This window comes from Schistocerca nitens, chromosome 4, assembly GCF_023898315.1.
Source record: "Schistocerca nitens isolate TAMUIC-IGC-003100 chromosome 4, iqSchNite1.1, whole genome shotgun sequence".
Lineage (NCBI taxonomy): Eukaryota > Metazoa > Arthropoda > Insecta > Orthoptera > Acrididae > Schistocerca > Schistocerca nitens.
In genome coordinates this window covers 342,672,073-342,691,576 of record NC_064617.1, presented here as the reverse complement: position 1 = coordinate 342,691,576, position 19,504 = coordinate 342,672,073, and positions in this window count along the sequence as shown.

Below are 19,504 nucleotides of genomic sequence, written 5' to 3'. Positions count from 1 at the left end.
GTGTGTTGTCAGTATGAGGCAAAGGAGAGTAATTCTCCTCCAGCCAGTGTACGATTTTGTATTTTAAGTAAATAAATCATTTATTTTATAATGTAATTCCTTTTTAATAAATATAATTCATCATTTATTTCCAGTGAGTAGATTCCATCTTTTAAGTGTAAGATCTGCAAAATACTGACCACAGTGAGACACATAATCTTAGTGAATCTTGACTATGTAGTGAAATATCAACATTCATTGCACTGGTTTGTCAGTGCAATACCACTTTAAAAAAAATTAACAATACAGGGTGCATCAAAAAGAATCATTTGATCTGGCACGTCTATATTTCTGAAACTGATAAACATATAGAATGTATTTTGTTCTTCGATGAATGGTAAACTCAAAAAGTTTTTTTTTTTTTTCATACCTTTTCATAGTGGTTCAATATGCCCCACTTGAGATGCATGGTATATGCCAATGCAATATTCAAGTTGTTTCCACACTACACAGATTCCACAGCTGCTGTTATGTAATGTCTCAGTACGACTTCGTGTGATTGTTCCATACCCCATATTTTCACATTATGACGGTTCTCCTTTCCATTTAAATGGAATGTTGCCTCATCACTACGCACTAAGCATGGAAGAAAACTGTCATCCTCCATCTTGTCAAGAACAAAATTACAGAACTCCATACACTGTTGTCTGTCACCTTCACAAAGAGCTTGCAGTGGCTGAATTTTGTATGGTTTCACGTGTAAACATCGACACATCACACGCTGGATGGACATCAGGGCATGTCGAGCTGTCGAGCTGCATGGCAAACAGATTTCTGCAGACTGCTCGTGGAACTATGGCAGATGCATTTGACATCTGTGTCAGACATTCAGGGACGGCCCAGTGATTTGCCTTTACATAAACAACTGTTTCTCAGAATTGTTCATGCCATTGTCTAATGCTCTGTGGTGCAGGAGGATCCACACCATATCTAGTACAAAAGTCATGCTGAACGGTTTCTACCGACTCACACTGCACAAAATGTAGAACATAAAATGCTTTCTGTTGCCTGACACCACTTTTACTAGGTGCACACTGCTGCTACCTAGCTACCTAGCGGGAACCAAGTAAAACTTGAGAGTCTGTTCTTTCCAAAAGTACATTGTTTATGCACATATCTTATATAATATAACTGCTATGATTTTCTTAAATCAGATGATTCTTTTTGAAGCACCCTATAGTATGAAAAGGATAGTTGCTACTCACCATATAACAGAGTTGCTGAGTCGCAGATGGGCACAACAAAAAGTCTGTAGGAAAGTGTACTTTTGGCCAACAAGACCTTCACCAGAAATAGACAACAGACAGACACACACACACACACACACACACACACACACACACACACTGCTGAGGCCAGACTGTGAGCAGTAGCACATGATGGGAGAAGCAACCAGGCGGAGCAGGAAAGGAGGAGGCTGGGGTGGGAAGGAGGAGAGATAGCAGAGTAGGGGTGAGGGACAGTAGATTAGATAGGGGGGGGGGGTAGCGGAAAAGGAGAGAAGTAAAAAGACTGTGGGTGCGTTAGTGGAATAGAGGGCTGTATAGTACTGGAATGTGAACAGAGGAGGAGCTAAATAGGTAAGGACAATGACTAACAAAGGTTGATGCCAGTAGGATTACGAGAACATAGGTTATATTGCAGAGTCCCTACCTGCACAATTTACAAAATATGGTGTTGGTGGGAAGGATCCTGGTGGCACAGGTTGCTTCACAGCACAGAATTGGATCACATAATATGATCTCTCAGCAATGTAGTTATTAGTTTGTGCCCCAACACCCTTAGAAGCCACAAAATTGTTGTGGTCTTCAGTTCAAAGACTGGTCTGATGCTGCTCTCCAGGCCTCTCTAACCTGTGCAGGCTTCTTCATCTCTGAATAATGACTGCACCTGATATACATCCGAACCTGGTTATGGTATTCTTTCCTTGGTCTCCCACTACAATTCTTATCCCTCACACTTTCCTCTATTATGAAATTGGTGACTATGTGTCCTATCAAGCAATCCCTCTTTAGTCCAGTTCTGCCAGAAGTATCTTTTTCTCCTATTAGATTCAGTACCTCTACAATATCTAATCAATCTAACCATGTAATCTTTGGCCTTCGTCTGCACCACCACATTTCTAAAGCAGCTATTCTCTTCTTGGTTCAAGTTTATTATCCCTGTTTCGATGTTCCAGTTCTACACAAGGATACACTCCAGACAAATACCCTCAGGAAATACTTCCCAATGCTTAAATTGAAATTTACGTTTTATATCTTCTATATTCCAACCGTCATTAGTTATTTTGCTGCCAAAATAGCAGAACTCATGTATTAATATTAGTAACTCATTTCCTAATCTAAATCACTCAGCATTGCTTTATTTAATTTGACTACATTCTATTACTTTTATTTTGCTTTTGTTACACACACACGTACACCTGTGCACCTACACTGTGCTGGCTGGACAAACAATGTAGAATTAGACTGTCATTAGCATCCATCAAAGTTTTATTTCTTCTCCCTGAACTTTAATTCCCTCTTAAAATTTCTCCTTGGTTTCCTTTACTGCTGGATCAAAGTATGTATTGAATAATGGGATAGGCTGGGGGGGTGGGGGGGTGGGGGGTTGGGGGGGGGGGGTGAGTATAAGCTACATACTGGTCTCACTTTCTTCTTATACAATGCTTACCTTTGAAGTCATTTGTGCCTCATTACAGCAGTCTACCATCTGTACAAGTTTGTAAATAACCTTTAACCCCCAAGATTTTATTCCCGCTAACTTCAGATTTTCAAAGGGTGCATTCAAGCCATTGCTGTCAAAAGCTTTCTCTAAACTATCTTCTACAATAAGTCACAGGTCAGTATGACCTTGCCTGTTCCTTCATTTCTTCAAAACCCAAACTGATCTTCCTACGAGATTGGCTTCTACCAGTTTTTTTCCATTCTTCTATAAATAATTTGTGTCAGTATTTTGCAAACATAACTTATGAAGTTGACGGTTCAATAGTATTCATATTTGACAGTGCCTGCGTTCTCTGAAACTGAGGTTATTACATTCTTCTTAAAGTATGTGTGTAATCTGCCTGAGCCTCATTATGAATATCCACTAACTTTGGATGAATTTTCATAATCCAAAACAAAGAAATTTATGATGTCATGATATTACAATTCATCTATGTTAATAAAACACACACAACATAACACCATTACTTTAGAAAGCTTAACAAACAAAACTATTCTGCAGATAAAATTGAAAACTGATGTACATTATAGCAAAACTTTTACCCTTGCAACACAAACAGAATTTCACTGATATAAATAGTGGGCAGAGACATTTTCTTCTTGCCCAGCAATAAACTATCAGTGGGCACAGTCCATCCCACCAACAAAGTAGTAGCCACTATGATAACAGAGGAAAGGAGACCTATGTTGCCAATTAATTTAACAGTGATGGGATCAGATGATACAATAGAGGTATGGTGTCAAGAGTCATAGGAGAGGATGGTCACTTTAATATAAAAAGAACAATAAGGAATTGGACTGACACGATATCTGCACACAGTATATGAGTGCGCACAGTAAGTGAGTGATGAAAACTGCACTGACTGATGTAGAGGCAATAAATTCTGCATTTTAAAAATATGCAAATGGGAAGAAATTGATGATGTAACCACTCAGCATGAAAATCACTTAATATGATGATACTAATGAATCATTTGCTTACACAAGGAAACTGTCAGTTAATAACCAATGATCCTTTGAAAAATGCACTTCATCACAGTCTGAAATTCATGAACTGCATCAGAAAAGGATGACCTCAAGCATAATCTGATAGACTGAAAGCTGAGGTACGGTGCTTCTGATAAAAGTGTAACTTGTTTCAACATGTAATATGGAATAAATACGAAATGAAAATTAAACAGCTCATTTCAAAAGCAATTTCTTTAAAAAAAATCAACTTTTCTGTAACACATCTAACAAGGATTAGTAACTTGGGGATGGACATTTTCTCCCTTTATATTAGTTATCAAGTCTAATTTCTCATAATAGCAACAATACATACCTGCTTCATCAAAACTGCAGCAACAGCCTCTTTTATTTGTTGCATTGATGAGTTGTAGCATTGATGATGTAAGGGGGTTGAGTAGCAGGTTACAGCCCACAATCACTGCAGCATCACATGTTCCATCACAAAAGCTGGAGGTAGCTTTTTCTAGTGCATAGATACTGGATGAGCAAGCAGTGTCAAGCATTATGCTTGGCCCTGAATGACAGAACATAAAAAGAGTTGAGAGTGTTTTGCACCATAATACAAAGTTTTGGACATTTTAAATTTATGTCAAGGAGGAAAGATGAGAACTGATACAGAATTGTTTTGATAACCGCTGAAGTATTCTAATATGCTTAAAATAGCACCTCCACTCTTACAAAAACCACTGCTCTGAGAAAAGAAGTATCACTTTGTTAACTTGCACTGAAGTTTGAATATTTCTTACTTTTTCAGTTTGCCACCAGTTAGATTTCAAAAGAAAGTTATGGAATCAGGAGACAGAATTAGAAGGCTCCAAGACCAGTATTTGAAAGATGCAAATACTAATATCCGTCCAGCCATTCTTGTATAAATTGTCCACAATTCCCTTAAACTGCATCCGTTGACTGGGACAGCTGATTACTTATACTGTCTTTATCTTAATAAACTCATTAAACAAAATTATATTAACAACAGCAATAATAACAATGAATTATAAAAATATTACACCTTAATATAGTTCTAAAGTATCACTCCAGTTCTCAAAATATTATAAATATTAAACATAAAGCACACTAGAAAATGACCAGTGGTCAACATATTTGAACCAAGCAATACAAACAGATCACAGAATATCAACAAGCCATTCTGACATAATGCTCCTAGACAAATAAAGGTACAGTGCACTAATCATTGATAGTTTCAAACAGCAACTTACACTTAAAGTACACAGATAAAATAAATATTTATCTTGTATTGATTACAGCTTTACAGAGTTGATATAATGTCATAAAAGTTTCTATAAAACAGGGCAGTCCAGCAAAACTCTGAAGTAAATGATAATTAATTGAAATCCTCAGCTGCCGACAGGTGTTGATGATATACCTCGATGGGGACAGCTGAAAATGTGTGCCCCGACCGGGACTCAAACCCGGGATCTCCTGCTTACATGGCACATGCTCTATCCATCTGAGCCACTGAGGACACAGATGAATAGCGTGACTGCAGGGGCTTATCCCTTGCACGCTTTCTGTAAGACCCACATTTCCAACTATCCACAATCTACATACGTAATGTACCTAACAGATATTTGCCCACCCACTCATTACTCGCAAACACTAAGGTGATGATTCCCGTAAGAGTTCGGGTATATATATATGAAGATAGTAACTGTTCTCAAAAGAACAGATACCACTGATGACTGTGCAGCTTCTCTAGAATAAATTATAATTAAATGAAATCCTCAGCTGCCAACAGGTGTTGTCATCAACAACACCTGTCAAAGAATGTGAAAATGATCTTAGGCAGATTGGTAACTCAGAGAGAGAAATTCCTGACAGGAACAAATTTAGAAGATTGGTTTTAAAATGGCATCAACCTCCAAAAGACACAGAGGACCTTTGTCCTAAGAGTATAAACAGGAATTTCTTGGTGGGTTCAGAAGATACTGGCAGGAAGTCAAAGCTGGAACAAGAACAAGACCTAGATGCTAAAATAAACACACAGTCCATAGAAGCTCAACTCGAAAAGAAAAGAAAACTGTAGGCTCTATCTCAAACACTGAACTTGAAGCATAGCTAGCCTATTCCATCAGTGTACTTGTAATGTTCCTTTCTTCTTCTTGTTTGTATTAACGCATTCAAGTTTTTTGTTCATATACATAATAACATTTAAATTCTGATGCTCCTAAAACTCAACAATAGCCAAACATAGATTGATAGTTCGTGAGCCTAATTTATCTGAAATCAGTAATGTGTTTTATTTGGCCTGAAGTGGTGATTTAATGAAATAACTAAAATTCTAAATTTTGATTATTCTAAATACAGCAAAGTTAAGACAGAGATTCCTGTATGCATCTCCTTAATGAGAGTAATTACCTCTGTTTCCACTGTAACAAATAGCCCATACTGCAGTTATCAATTTTGGAAAACACTTTCAAATAAGTACTAAAGTCACACACTCAAAATATGCTCTATGCATTATACTTCTGCACCATGTTTATCAATTTATACATAAATATGTGATATTCAATGTTTTTACACTTATTATTGCCTCCTGCTAAAATTCACATTGTCAAAGCTGTTGATGGACTGACAGGAGAACCATCCTGACCTAACTATAAGGTAGCAAGAATTCTCTGAAAAGTAGAGATTATAGCTCAAATATATACCTAAAGAACTAGCCACTGTATTTGTGAAATTCTTTATTTGAAGTGCACAAATGTAAATTAAAGACTGTGATGTAAATAGTCCAGTGGAATTGTTAGAGCGATTTATGGCTGAAGTGTTATACGAGTTTGGTGTGGCAGGAATACACAGCCAAGGTATTACTGTGTTTGTCTTCTAACGTTATCTAAGTACCAGTTTTGAACGTCTACATATAAACTATAGGGATTGGAACATATTTAAGTCGGAGTCCAATAGCATGTAATGCAAATTATTTTGAGTGTGCACTCAAGAAGATCTTACCTGTTAAAGGAAATATGGATATTAACTGTCACTTCCCAATACATTATTCTGTGATGAAATTACCACAAATAATATAGTGCTTTTTCAAAGCAACAGCTCAGTTCATGAAATCAGTACTATATGTACAAAGAATCTACAAAAATATTTCATGTCGGGTGTGGTCCAGAAACGTTTTCATTATTCATGAACACACATTTTCAATGTGTTTTAATTTTATTTCATGTTCTGTAGGTCCCACTGTGTTGGGCTTGCAAGAACACGAAATGAGTCAGTTCTTATATCTACAGTAGAATTTTTGCAGCATAATTACTGTCAGAGTCAAACAACATTACAGGAATTCAAATTCATAATTATATTACAATTTATATTCTCACAGACACTAAGAAACTATATAGGGCACAAGGAAAATTATATTATTAGTGATCAGACCACCATAAATAATTTTAAAGTCATATAATATTACACTCACATTGTTCAGCTATTTTTTAAGAAATGATGTAAATTATGAATTGCCTTTTTCAGCAAGAATATTTTTGTGAGTTCTTAAACTTATTTTTGTTGCTAGTCTGTGTGGTTATGTGTGCAGGAAGACATCTAAAAAACTTTGTTCCAATGTCATGCACTAAGCTCAGATTTTTATACTCATTGTGCAGATTATTTCTTCTCCATGTGTTATGTTCATGAAATCTACTGTTCATTTGAAACATCTCTGTATTTATATAGCTGGTTACCACATAAAACAATGCCATACTCAACCAGTGTAAGAAAATAACCACACTGCTTTTACAATATTACATTCTTCACACATAGTGTCAAGATGTAAAGCAAGAATAACAGACTCAGTCTCTTGCAGATATCTAAAAAATGAAAATGCCAGTTTGTTTTCTCATCTATTTGCACTCCATGTAATTGAGTCACCTATATCCTTTCTATTGATTGGTTCTCTCTCTTTTTCTGTTTTGTACAGAAGTAAATAATAATTATTTTATTAGGATTTAGCAACAGACCATTTTTCTTGCAGCACAGCCACATGTACTGATGAATCAACTGAAATAATTACGCTTGCTTCTGATGAGGTCACTAGCCATGATGCAAAGTAATAAATCTGATGGTACCAGGTCACATGGGTAAACAACAGCAAAAGATTTAAGGACTGTCACAGGCCATTTTGGCTCACTTGTCACAACTTGCTTATGTGTATTACCTGGTCTCTGGCCAGCCTTTTTACAATGACCGTGCGATACTCGGCTATTTTCTGGACACTGAATTGTACTCTGTTATTTCCAGCCACTAATGTTTGGCTTGTACATGGACAGGTCTATTTTCCTAGTTTGGTGCTAGCTCCACTTTCCTTTCAAGCACATATTGTGCCTACAATGGGTGCACCAACAGCATGTGCATGCACTAAGAGAATGGTTTGTATTAGAGTGCTTCCCAACCTGGCAAAGTTATCGTCCTCTGCAACTTATGTTTTAAGTTATTCAGTAAATCTGCAGTGCACTTTAGCTGCCAAGAGGTGCCCATCTCTATAAATCTTTGTTTCTGTTCAAGAAAAGTCAAGATCTATAATTTCCTATGATTTTTTGTACATCATTGAAGTTCACTGAAACCTGCATTGTTGGAGTAGCAGACATAAAATAGTTGGTTTTTGGTAACAAAACACTGTGCCATGCTGGAACTGGACTTATCAGGGCACTTTGCTGAGTGCTACAACCAAGATGAACAAGCAGTTCACTGTCTCAGTGTATGCACATGCTGTTGGTGCACTCATGGTAAGAACATCATATGGCTGGAACAGAGACAGCCTCACACTATGAAAATAGACCTCTCTATGTGCAAGTCAAACATTGATTGCCAGGAATAACAGAGCCCAATTTACTGTCAAGAAAATAGCCAAAAATTGCAAGGTCATGATAAATAGGTAGTACATATCAGTGAGCTGGGACAAGTGAGGCTGAGATGGTACAGCAGCTCTTAAATCTACTGCTGTTGTTTACCCACATGACATGGTGCCAGGGTGTGTATCACCATGCACTGGCACTAGTGATCTCACTGGTCATATGCATACTTATACATCCAGTGGTATTAGGAGATTCCTCACTCCATGGTCAGTGTAGAGAACAAGGTGGGTGTGGCACTGCCTGCTGTGAAGGCTGGGGTGTTGCTCCAGATGCTGATGGTAGTGGTAGAGGAGCTGGTTCCGGGTCTGGTTCAAGAGATGTGAGAAATGATGGTACTTCAGACTTTTGGTTTGCTATTGATTCCTGTGTGAGCTCTGAGTCTGACATCAGACCTGACTCAGATCTGAGGTCGTCCTGTGTGTCATCTGAGTCCAGATCCCAACAGGTGTTCAACAACTGGAGAAGCTGGAATGTCAGGTGTCCACCATCTGGGATGTTGTATTGGAACTGTACACTACATCTCCTTTTGTTTGTCCTTGGAATAAGTGATGTAGAGTGCCTCCACTAACTTGACAGTCCTGGTGGCAAAGCTTACCCCAGATGGCACTAATAAAGCTGGTTCCAGTGCTTGCAAAGAATGCACCTAAGTGTCACCACCAGGACCAGCTGGTGGCCTTACTGTGAAGATGTGGAGCCACATACACAGATGGGCATATGCCAGAATGTGTCTCAGACAGGGCACCCACCTCAAGAGGTATAACTTTCTCTTCTTTTTTCAAATGATAGACACCACAACAAATCTAGAAAAGAATGATGGTGGCATCCTTGCAGAACCTGTGGCAGATTTTGATCTTGTATCGTATTGCCTATAAGAGGATAAAAAGGAGATTGGTGCAGAATCAGTAGGAGTGGATGTTATTTTTTTTTCCATCTGCTTCATAAATATTTTTACAGAATGTTATGCAATGCCATTAGATGCAGGGTGAAACTAAGATGTGGCACAAAATCAACCACATGGCCCCATAGAATGGCCCAACAAAATCTACATGCACCCAGTGTAATGACTGGGTAGGCATAGGTCATAACTGGTAAGTTTGGGATGGTACCAGTTTCTGAGATTGACAACCCTGATATTTTTGACCACTAGTGCAACATCCTCATCTACAAATGACCAATACACATACTCTTGGGCACGATTCATCATTCTGGAAATGCCCCAGTGGGACTGAAGCAGGAGTGGCGATGTATAGTAGCGCAGATTCTCAGACTGTCCAGAATCGCTGCTCAGTACTGATTGTCATCCTCATTCAATAACAGGTAACTTTGAAAAGATGAAGGGCAAGGCATCATGAAAAAGAAAAAAAAATCTGCTGAGGTTACTGAAGGAAGCTCATCTGGCCAGCTGGTGTGCATAATATGGCAAACCTGTCTCAATAGTGGATCTTGGAGTGTGGCTGCTGGAAGTGAAAGAAAACTCTTCCACTGACTGTATTGATTTGAATCAGTAAACAAGCAAACAGTTTCTTTTCTATCAATTCCTCATCTGTATTTATAGGGAATCTTGATAGTGCACTGGTATAGGCATGCTGAGCTGACATACTTTGATTTATCAAAATATTTGTAATTCGATAAGTAAACAGCCTGGTGTTGTAATCTCTGAGATGTTCATTCAGACAACTTTGACCTAGGGCCAAATATGGACAAAAATGTTTTATGGTCTGTGACCAGATGTAATTCATTGTCATTCAGGAAAATGCAGAACTTCTGAATTCCAAATATAATTGTAAATGTCTCATTCTCTATCTATGAATAATTTTCTTGTTCTATGCTAAGCATGTTAAAGGTGAACACAATACACTGTTCCAAACCATCCAAGTAACTATGCCATAGAGTGACCCCCAATGCTATTTGTAACAATGTTATGAAAAGGATAGTTGCTACTCACCATATAGCAGATATGCTAAGTCACAGATAGACACAACAAAAAGATTGTCACAAAATAAGCTTTTGGTCAACAAGACCTTTGTCAAAAATAGACAACAGACTTACACACACACACACACACACACACACACACACAAATGCAACTCACACACACATGGCCACAGTCTCTGGCAGCTGAAGCCAGATTATGAGCAGCAGCAGCAGTGCATGATGGGAGAGGCAACTGGGTGGGGGTAAGGAGGAGGCTGGAGTGGGGAGGGGGAGAGATAGCAGGGTAGGAGTGGGGGACACTCAAGTGCTGTTGAGGAGCATGCAGGGATGAGGTGGAGAGAGGGTAGGGCAGCTGGTGCAGTCGGGAGGTTAGACGGTGGGTGGGGGAAAGAGCAGGACTGAGTGGAAAAGGAGAGAAGTATAAAGAGTAAGTTCGTTGGTAGAACAGAAGTTTGTGTAGTACTGGAATGAGAACAGGGAAAGGGCTAGATGGTTGAGGACAATGACTAACAAAGGTTGAGACCAGGAGGGTTATAGGAACATAGGATATTTTGCAGGGAGAATTCCCACCAGCACAATTCAGAAAATCTAGTGTTAGTGGGAAGGATCCATATTGCACAGGCTGTGAAGCAGTCATTGACATTAAGAATGGCATGTTGGGTGGCATGCTCAGCAACAGGGTGGTCCAGTTGTTTCTTGTCCACTGTTTTGGTGGCCACTCAGAGACTACAACACCAGTCCGTTTTCTAATCGAAATACTAATATTTTGATAAATCAAAGTATGTCAGCTCAGCATGCATATGCCAGCTTGTTGGTTATACACTACTGGCCATTAAAATTGCTACATCATGAAGATAACATGCTACAGATGTGAAATCTAACCGACAGGAAGAAGATGTTGTGATACGCAAATGATTAGCTTTTCAGAACATTCACACAAGGTTGGTGCTGGTGGCGACACCTACAATGTGCTGACATCAGGAAAGTTTCCAACCGATTTCTCATACACAAACAGCAGTTGACCGATGTTGCCTGGTGAAACGTTGTTGTGATGTCTCATGTAAGGAGGAGAAATGCATACCATCACATTTCCAACTTTGATAAAGGTCCGATTGTAGTCTATCGAGACTGTGGTTTATCGTATCACGACATTACTGCTCGCTTTGGTCGAGATCCAATGACTGTTAGCAGAATATGGAATCGGTGGCTTCAGGAGGGTAATATGGAATGCCGTGCTGGATCCCAACAGCCTCGTATCACTAGCAATCGAGATGACAGGCATCTTATCCGCATGGCTGTAACGGATCATGCAGCCACGTCTTGATCCCTGAGTCAACAGATGCGGACGTTTGCAAGACAACAACCATCTGCATGAACAGTTCAATGACGTTTGCAGCAGCATGGACTATCAGCTCGGAGACCATGGCTGCTGTTACCCTTGATGCTGCATCACAGACAGGAGCACCTGCGATGGTGTATGCAGCAATGAACCTGGGTGCATGAATGGCAAAATATCATTTTTTTGGATGAATCCAGGTTCTGTTTACAGCATCATGATGGTCCCATCCATGTTTGGCGACATCGCAGTGATCGCACATTGGAAGCATGTATTCGTCATTGCCATACTGGCGTATCATCTGGCGTGATGGTATGGGGTGCCATTGGTTACAGGTCTCGGTCACCTCTTGTTCACATTGATGGCACTTTGAACAGTGGATGTTACATTTCAGATGTGTTACGACCCGTGGCTCTACCCTTCATTCGATCCCTGCGAAACACTGCATTTCAGCAGGATAATGCACAAGCGCACATTGCAGGTCCTGTACAGGCCTTTCTGGATACAGAAAATGTTCGACTGCTGCCCTGGCCAGCACATTCTCCAGATTTCTCACCGATTGAAAACATCTGGTCAATGGAGGCCGAGCAACTGGCTCGTCACAATATGCCAGTCACTACTCTTGATGAACTGTGGTATCGTTTTGAAGCTGAATGGGCAGCTGTACCTGTACATGCCATCCAAGCTCTGTTTGACTCAATGCCCAGGCGTATCAAGGCTGTTATTACGGCCAGAGGTGGTTGTTCTGGGTACTGAATTCTCAGGATCTATGCACCCAAATTGCGTGAAAATGTAATGCACAAGCGCATGTTGCAGGTCCTGTACGGGCCTTTCTGGATACAGAAAATGTTCGACTGCTGCCCTGGCCAGCACATTCTCCAGATCTCTCACCGATTGAAAACTCTGTTTGACTCAATGCCCAGGCGTATCAAGGCCGTTATTAAGTCCAGAGGTGGTTGTTCTAGGTACTGAATTCTCAGGATCTATGCACCCAAATTGCGTGAAAATGTAATCACATGCCAGTTCTAGTATAATATATCTGTCCAATGAATACCTGTTTATCATCTGCATTTCTTCTTGGTGTAGCAATTTTAATGGCCAGTAGTGTAGAAGGCAGCACAGTGGTTGCAGCTTAGCTTGCAGTTCACATGACTGGCTTCACACGTAGCGCTGCCTTTGATAGGATATGTGGTGTCACCGCCAGATACCACACTTGCTAGGTGGTAGCCTTTAAATTGGCCGCGGTCCGTTAGTATACGTTGGACCCGCGTGTCGCCACTGTCAGTGATTGCAGACCGAGCGCTGCCACACGGCAGGTCTAGAGACACTTCCTAGCACTCGCCCCAGTTGTACAGCAGACTTTGCTAGCGATGGATCAATGACAAATACGCTCTCATTTGCCGAGACGATAGTTAGCATAGCCTTCAGCTACGTTATTTGCTACGACCTAGCAAGGCGCCATTACCAGTTTATATTGAGATTATAATTAATGTATCCACAAGAGCGATGTTCTCCAATTATGGATTAAAGTTAAGTATTCAATCAACTACATTCTTTTATTCATAGGGTAATTACTTTACCTTGTTCCAGACCTCACGCCAGTCTGCGTGAGTTTAAACGCGTGCATTTTGGCCTCCTCTAGCAACACGGTGTTGGCTCTTCTGCCAACACATCAGGATATGTGATGTTTGTGACCAGACTGGAATACAGTCAACTGAGCGTTTAGCATGTTTTTAAAATCCCTACAAAGACATAATGCTCTACTTGGATTGTGAATGATGACTAGAGGTGATGCCCATTTGCTATAAGAAAACTGGAACAGCACTTGTAGCCCCTATAAATGACCCAGTTCTTCCTTAATTTTATCTTGCAACACTAAAGGTATTGGCGGGCTTTGAAAAATTTTCTCACTGACAACTCTATTAATGCCAGGAGGGGAAAAAAATAGTAGCATTACCCAGGCCTGGAGTAAACATGGGAGTGTACTGGAAAGACAAAGAATCCATTTCTGCACACGGGAGGGCATTATGTATTACTTGCACTGGATGTTGGTTATAAAACCCAAATATTGTATAGGCATCAAGGTGAAAAGGATTTTCCACAGAGGGTTCTGCCACTACAAAGAAAGGAAGGTTTCAGGTAACTTCCTTACACATTAATTCCAGAGCTATCTGTCCTAGTACCAGGATTTCATGGTATGTTTTAGGCCACAGCATAGTGGAGATCCAAGACGGAGATACATAGGTTGATTAATAGAGATTGGAACTCCTGAATCAAAAAGAAATAAAATTGGAGTATCATGAGTCATTGCTGACAGCATAAGATGGTGTGGTACTACCCTTGAATTTGTGATGTCATTTATTTGCATAGGCACACTCATCCTCTGGTGGCTCAATTAAACATCTGCTATTCGACTGTGGCCAAAATGCTGTTGACACAAATCATTATAATGTGGGCTAAAACGTCCAGCATGTAAAGGCAAAGAATCAAAACAGTTGGTCATTCCACAAAAATTTCAGTAGCTGAGCTGAGAAACTGTGACGGTACAGGGTCTAATGCCTGTCTCGTTGAGTGCAAGCTGCTCCACTTCTACCTGAACTGTGCAGCAATTTTGCAGTTTCACAGATAAACAGTCTAGGTCAAACCACATTAGCTGGTCAGTATGACTGTTCTGATATATAACATTCTGTGGAAAAGGTAGCCTGAGCTGCTTGTGAAATGTCGAAAGCCCTAGCAACATGCAAAACTTCAGCAAAAGAATGATCCTACTGCCTTAAAGCTTGAGCACTCACTCAACTGTCTGTTGTTAATGTTCTCATCATGTCATGTATTAATGATTCTGCATATTATCCTCCACGAGAACACATAAAATTGCATTTTCTCTCAGACCCTGCAGATCAATGATATTGCTCTGTAGTGTTGGAGTAGCTCTAAATGAGTGGCCACCTTCAGCATTGTTGTAACAAAGTGTTCACTTAAAAGTGAGTTATAGTGGTTAGGAGCAACACTGGTCATTCTGCTAATTGGGGTCATTTTGCTCATTGGCCAATTTTTGCACAATAGATATCTGAGTTGCTGATAATAAAAAAAGATCCATGACTCTTGGGGCACTTGGTGTCACTTTCTGTGTGAAATGCTATGCTAAACACTTTTAGTATACTTCCCAGTCTTCTTAAACCTCATTAAATGATTGGAAAGCCAGGTTGGACAGAAGTGATTGCAGACATGCCAGATCCAACACCCTCCTCATGAGCTTGTGCTCTTGCCAAAGCTAGACTGTGATTCATATACATCTACATCTACATGATTACTCAGCAATTCACAATTAAGTGCCTGGCACAGGATTCATCAAACCATCTTTAAGCTACTTCTTTGTGGTTCCACACTTGAAACGCACCTGGGAAAAACATTATTTTTTCTCAAGCATTCCCATATTTTATCCCTTGGTACACTGTCATATGTTTTTTAGAAATCCACGAATACTACTATCAGGTCCTTTCCTTTTTCCCAATACTTCTCCATTAACTGATGGAGGGAGAAAATGAGATCTATTGTTCCCCTATTACTTCTTAATCCATGCTGTTGTTCCTCTAATTGGTGTTCTAGAATTTTCTGCAATCTTTTTTCTATGACCTTTTCCATTATCTTAAGGCAGTGTGATAACAGTGTGATTCCTCGGTAGTTGGTGCATTTCTTTCTACTACCTTTCTCGAGCAATGGTATTATAATTCCTTTTTTCCATTCATCAGGCACTTTGTTTCCTTTTCATATCACCCCCAGCACAAAGTGTAACCACTGTATTCCATGGATTCCTGCAGCTTTAATCATAACTGCTGTCAGCTCATCTACTCCAGCTGCCCTCACAGTTTTCATCTGTTTCAGGGAATTCTCGGTTTCTAATCAAGAGATTGGATCCTGCTCCTACTCTAATTCAATGACTTTGGTGTATTTTTCTTGTACACCTTCTCCATTCAGTAAGATTTCAAAATAATTCTTCATCTCTTCTCTGATACCTTCTATGTCCCTGATGATATCCCCATATAGGAGTTTTTGGTTCCCTTTGTCATCCTGTTTTCTGTTTCTGTTTCTGGGTGAATATTTCCCAACTTTCCTCCTTTTCTTCTTTCACAATTCTCTTTGCTTGGAGTTTCTTTTGTCGGTATTCCTTCTCCAATGTTGTTACCTTGTGATCATCTTTTGGCACCAGCCCCTGGTTCTGATTTCTTTATTCAAACTCCATGTTTTTCTTTGGCATATTTTGTTTTTTAATTGCGTCTTTCACTCTGTTGTTCCACCAACTACTTTCTTTGTCTTTCACTTTACCCTTTGTCTTGCGGCATATCTGCACAGCACTGTTAATGATTGATGCTTTAAATAGGTTCCACTCTTCCTCTACACTATCCCTTTCTGTTTTTGGCAATTTTTGTGCTACTAGATTTTGGAAACTTTTCTTATTTTCTTCTTCTTTCAACTTCCATGCTTTAATTTTTGGCATTCTGTGTACAGCATTCAAACTTTTCTTCTTATAATTTAGATCAGCTACTAGTAGCCTGTGGTCCTTATCCGAGAACTCACTTTGTATGACTTTAGTGTCCCTTACTTTTCCTCCAATTAATTTGTCTGTTAATATGCAGTCTATAACTGTCTTAGATTTGCCATCCCAGCCATATCTAGTAATCTTATGGCTACCTTGTTTCTTGAAGAATGTATTCTTCACTAAAAGATGATTCCTTATGCACACATTTAGAATTTGTTCACCCTTAGAACTTCATCTTCCATATCCAAAAAGGCCCATCACTTCCTCATATCCAATTCTATCCATGCCGATCTCAGCATTCAGATCCCCAATTATCATAAAGTATCTTCTCTTACTTGGTCTTCCAGTTCTTCAAGGAATTTCGTTTTTTTCTTCCTCACTGCACCCTTGCTGAGGTGCGCACACTTGGAGTACAGTGAAACTATTCTTTTCCAAGTTCACTCTTGCTCTAATTATTGTTTTACTTACAAAGCTCACATCTGTAACTGGGTCAATGTCTTTGTGAAACACAAACCCCACTTTATTTTTTGCCTCTTTATTGTGACCTGCCAGTATAATTTGTACCCACCTCTCAGCAGTTTATAGTTTTTTCCCTTCCACTTGGTCTCACTCAAGCCAAGAATATGAATCTTTCTCCTCTCCATCATGTCTACAATCTCTTCAGTATTTCCTGTCAACATTATTACATTTGATGTTCCCACTCTCCACTTGTTTTGGGTTTTTGTTGGGTTCTAGTCTTCTGTTCTTGTTTAGTGTATCTTCTTGTGTTCCTTGGCTTTTCTTCAGGCTGTGAAGAGCCATCATTTGTTCCAGGGGTACAAGAAGTGCTGTTTACTTAGGTATTTTTAAACCAAGGCTCATTCTTTTATTGAAAGCAATAACAACTTTTTCTCATCTGCTGGTCTGCTAAGCCTAACATATATGGGGATTTTCTTTCAGGGGCTACTCCCACAGCCTTTGAAGATCCCTCTTCACCACAAGGCAGTGGTTCCACTCCTCATTTGCCCTTAGGAGGGAAAGGGTGCCTCCTCTGCCAGCTGCGTCGTACCAAAGCTGTTCTTCTCCGCCGTAGCTGCAGTTAAGGACTTCACCATATCCCTGACAAGGGCTGATAATGGTAAGGAAAAAGGAGAGGTTTAGGATAGGATAGGGTAGGAGGCATGCTAATGATAGGTCATTGTGGGACACACTACGTCTGGCTCCTCCCCTTTGGCCCGTCTGGCCTGGGTGACCCTGCTGTTAGTTACGCTACCACCGGCATAGCCCTCTGGATCCAGAGCAAGCAAACCTCCTTGTCCACAGGGATAGTGCTATGTTAAGGTGGTGTCTCCTGAGGGTTTTTTTTTCACACCCAAATGCAATGTAACGTAAATAAAAAGTTTTAAACTATGTAGGTAAAGAGGGAGTCGTAGTTAATGTGGGTTTATTTCTTTTCATGCTACAAGCATTGGAGAGATGAAGAGACACTCTGTGACAGATGAGGGCATGACCATTTGTTGTGCATAATGGTAACTTGAAGGAAAGAACACAACAGTTAACACAAGTGACCCCAGTGAGTGAGTGAAAAAAACCTAAACAGGAACATTGAATTTTTTAAAATGGGCAGCAGTAGTGTTATTGTGCTTAATAAATGATGTTTCTCGTTTTTGCAATGTAAGAATACAATTAATTAATTTTTCTCTCATTTTACAAAATCGAAAAATGTTTAGGTTTATTCTGCATTGTTAACAGACAGACACTGGCCTATGGACATGGAAATGATTATGGGATAAAGTGAGATATTAAAAACAGATGGAATACAAGAGGGATTGTTTTAAGTTGTAAAGATAAGATTCAGAAAGACTGTTTGCAATTGTGAAACATTTGTAAATAAATGTGTATTAGAATATAGTGTAAGTAATCAGATACATTTCTGTTCTATTTCATTATTCGGACTGCACTCTACTTCTTTTTTTCAAAAGATTCCAGTTACAGCTTTTAGTGAATAACATTTCTGGGGTTTGCTATCGCTACGATAGAGGAAAGCACCAATTTCAAATCAGACCACACTGCACTTAATATCAGTATGACTTTAATTTACATAACCCTGTCTTATTCTCGACTTTAATTTACATAGCCTTGTGTCTTTTTCTCAAATTACATAAAAAAATCATCCATTTCACAAGACTAGCTGACATGAGTGTGACTTATATCATGGCAGTTGCAGTTTATCAAAGGATGAGGGATTCAGCAGGTAATGTCACATGATTTGTGAAGTGATTTTACATCTGAAAAAACTGAAAAAGTCCTATGAACATGTATCCGATTTTCGATCCTTACATAGTTGGAGTGTAAGAGGACTACACACATCCATGAATGGATCTGAAGGCAAATGTGAATATTACCTACCACAATTCTGTGTAGGCACTATGACGGACAGAATAATGGTGGGGCAGATGAATGATCCATTCCAAAACAGGTGCGAAGGTTCTCCAACTTACGGCAACACTGTGTCATCACATTGAGGCAACAGCTGCAAGCATACCCAGTGCGTAAGTGTGGATTGGATCAGTGAGCAGACAGGAGATCAAATGAATGTCATGCTACGGTGCTGTTTAATTGAACAAGTCCACTATGTCCAGTCGGCCGGTGTGGTCGAGCGGTTCTAGGCGCTTCAGTCTGGAACCGCGCGACTGCTACGGTCACTGGTTCGAATCCTGCCACAGGCATGGATGTGTGTGATGTCCTTAGGTTATTTAGGTTTAAGTAGTTCTAAGTTCTAAGGGACTGATGACCTCAGATGTTAAGTCCCATAGTGCTCAGAACCATTTGAACCACTGTGTCCACGAATAACACCATCTCGCATATGTTCAGCCAGAAGAATACACAGACGCATATCTGTGTATCAGTACTGTAATGGCAGTGCCCTTGCGGCTGCGATAGGATAACAGAGACGTTTACCTGATTGATGAACCTGTACGCCATAGTATACTGGGGTTTTTCAAACATTACATGAATTCAGAACACTACTTCGTGTACATGTAATATCAGAACATGAGGCTGTCTAGTCAGCTGA